We start from the raw sequence: 3,683 nt of genomic DNA, 5'->3' as shown, positions 1-3,683 counted from the left end.
TATATATATATATATATTAACAGAAATACCCGGGGTTGCCCGGGTTGAAGATAATTGCCCGGATTAAAAAAATTTAAACATGCCTTTTAGATCTCTAATATGAAACATAGACTACGCAGGTCGTACCTCCTAGTAGGTAAGATACCAACTTCATACGTTAATAACTCGGCGTTTCCCAGGTTATTGAAAATAATGAAATTTATTAAGTATGCTTTTTAAATCTCTAAGTAAAATGAAACAGATAATGTCGTTTTCAACAGTAATTAGCTGAGGTACAAACTATTAATGTCAATAACATGTTTTATCAGATGTTCTCACGGTTAAGATTGTTTAAAAAATCTGGTAGTTCTTTGTCTTTGCAGTCACCTTCAATTGTCAGTACTTATTTGAAACACGTTGAACTTGAAAATGCATAAACTTTAGAAGAACCGGCCTCCGGGCGCTCCCCTCCTGTCAATAAGTACATTTAACAAAACTTCTATCAGATGACGTGTGTATAAACAAATGTATTGAAACAAATCCGGAAAACAATCACAGTTTAATTATCTAAAGCTTCTAAATATATGAACATATGTTATATATGTTCTTTAATTAGTGTATAAATGAAAAGATTCCAACTCGCGATCATCCTACGTATAATTACTCATGAGAGTAGCAAGATGAAGTCCAACAACGTTGAGAGATTGTCCTTGAGACTCATTTATTGACATAGCGAAACTTAGTTTCACTTCGAACTGGAACCGTTTAAATTCAAAGGGGAGGTCATATGGGATTAATGGGATCTGTGGAATGAAGACATCCCCACCCTTATAGTTCCCAGTCATAATTGTTGCATCTAAGACATGGGGTCGCATCGTTTTTACCACCAGTTTGGTGCCATTGCACTGACGAGGTGGATCCAGATTCTTGAGCAGCATGATTGGGGCCCGCTTTTTAAGTGTTAAGTGCTGGCGCAGCATCCCAGATGGTTGTAGAGAGTCCAGGAACTCAGATGGAAAAACTACAGCCTGTTCCTGATCGATGACAGTGTCGAGCAATTTGAAAGACTATTCTTGTCTGGGTGACAGCTGCAAGAGATCCTAGTAGATTTTGTTGACAGCATCATTACATGGAGCTAAAATGGCTCGCTCACAGAGCCATTGACTGTTGCTGAAGTTTTATGCAATGTTTTGGAGCACATGCATTGAGATCATTGATAGTTGGTACCATCTCACCACAAGCTTTCTGCCCAACCCTACGACTTTGAATGATCAGAACTTTCAGAAACACGGATATTTTTTAATGAAATTTTCTGCGAATATGTGTTATATCATGTAGATTCCGAATATACAAAATTTTGTAGGGAAGTATTTTAGGAGGGGGTGGAGAGGATTTTCGGAGAATTCACTAGTGTCTTAACTTTCAAGAAAATGGATATTTTTTAATGAAATTGTCTTCAAATATACCTCGGACTATATAGATTCCCAGCATATAGGATCTGGGGGAAAAACAATTGGGGGTTATTTTTGTGAACTGTTCCCTACTGGGGGGGGGGGCAAGTCGTCCATATTTGTTTCAATTTCAACGTTTTCTGCGTTTGTGCATCCGTATATAACCTTTAACCTTAGTCGTAAATTTTCGGGAAAAAATTGAAAAGTTAAGGAGCGGGTGTATTAAAAAGTCTAAAAGTAGATTTTTTTGCATATTCAGAATCTCTGTTGGAGACAAGGTCGGAATCCGTAGAAAAAAAGCACAAGGGGGTGGCATGCTTATTCTCAGTGTCTTCACACACACACATATATATAATGAAAAAGTTCAAACGGGGAATTATTCCATTCAATATCATGTTTATTATAGAGATTATGTAACAAATTGTACTTTACACTTCTATATTTAACTGTGCGTGTATATTCTTTAATTTTGCTTCTGGTGTCTTTTGCCTTTCTATTAGAACCGCTTACCTGGGAGTGTACTTAAAGTGAGAAAAAAATTTCATGCAAAAGATAAGTCATCTTAATAACATATAGCTGTGTACCAGGCATTTAGCTGTTATTCTTAGCATGAGTTTTCTGGTGAGGGCTTCATTTCCCTTCATTGCTTGTTGCTTCAGTAGAAATCTACGGATGCACAAACGCACAAAACAGAAAATGTAACAAAATATGGACGACTTGTTCCAAAACACCTCCGAGTGGGGAACAGTTCTCAAAACTAACACCCAATTGTTTCCCCCCCAAATTTCTATATGCTCGAAATCTACATAGTCCGAGGTATATTTATTGACAATTTCATTAAAAAATATCCATTTTCCTGAAATTTAAGCGAATTGAAGTGGACTCCGGTGAATTTTCCGAAAATCCTTCATCACCCCGCCAAAAACACTTTCCCAAAAAATTTTGTATATTCGGAATCTACATGATATACCACATATTCGTAGAAACTTTTAATTACAAATATCTACTTTTCTGAAAGTTATGATCATCCAAAGTCGGTGGAGCAAAAATCCGTACTTATGCTCTGTTGACAACTGATCAATGAAATGAAATCTCGGTATGGAATTTTTTTTCTCACTCACATACATTCACATAGGTATATTTCTTACACAAATAGAAAGCCGGAGAATATAAAAAATGAAAGTAACTATTGAAATTCTTTTCTATCTGACATCGTCACAACTGTAATGATGTATACATACGTGTGTGTGTGTGTGTAAATAGCTGGTTACTTAGTTACTATGTTGACGTTGAGTAAACAGTTAAGCTAAAGTGTTAATAAGTCGATTTGCGCCAAGAATAATCACATCGAATTTAAATGTGAAATATCAAGTCTTAATAAGGCGACTTGTTCCAAAAATGTCCGAAATATGTATTGGGAAATCAATGTACAATATACAGTACCTCATTTAATTAATTGAGAAAAAGGCGTCTGTCTCCGTATGAATTTTTTTTCTGACATGAAAGCACCTTTAGAAATTCTTTTTTTTTTTAATCAGAAATCATCACAACTGCAATGATGAATACATACATGTACGTCTAAATAGCTGGTTAGGACGCCAAATACAGGAAGTTCAAACACAGGAAGTTGAGAAAAAGATTTGAAGAAGTGAATCTTTATATATAGAGCAATACTATTTATTTCTAATAAAAATAAATAAATACAGACCGCATTATTCTTTCCTAGGTCAAATTATTCATGTACCCCAAGTATGGTACAGATTGATCCAAAGGTTTGAGCGTGCATTGAGGGGACACACACACACACACACACACACACACACACACACACACACACACACACAGGGTATTTTATGTATTAATATATTTATATATATATAATCATACAGAGAAATGATGTATATACATTTCTTTATTTACCATAGCCTTTCAGCTGTTTCAGGTATGGATTTGGGTGCATTCATGGTTCAATTTCATCAATCGATCGGTTGATCGACAGAAATTTCAGGGAACCACCAGCACAGTGCTATTTTCCCCAGTGTCACAGCATATACACACGTGTGTGTCTGCGTGTATGCAATGTGTATGTGCGCGCGCGTTACTCTCTGTTGGATGAATGAATGCCTAATATATGTTGTAAAGGATATCAATTTTCATAAAACCTAGAGTCGCGAGACTGTATCAGTTGCAATAACCAAAATCTATGCATACACATATATATATATATATGTATATATATATATATATATATAT

The sequence above is a fragment of the Octopus bimaculoides genome, chromosome 1 (assembly GCF_001194135.2).
Source record: "Octopus bimaculoides isolate UCB-OBI-ISO-001 chromosome 1, ASM119413v2, whole genome shotgun sequence".
Classification (NCBI taxonomy): Eukaryota; Metazoa; Mollusca; class Cephalopoda; order Octopoda; family Octopodidae; genus Octopus; species Octopus bimaculoides.
Note: the sequence above shows the minus strand (reverse complement) of the source record.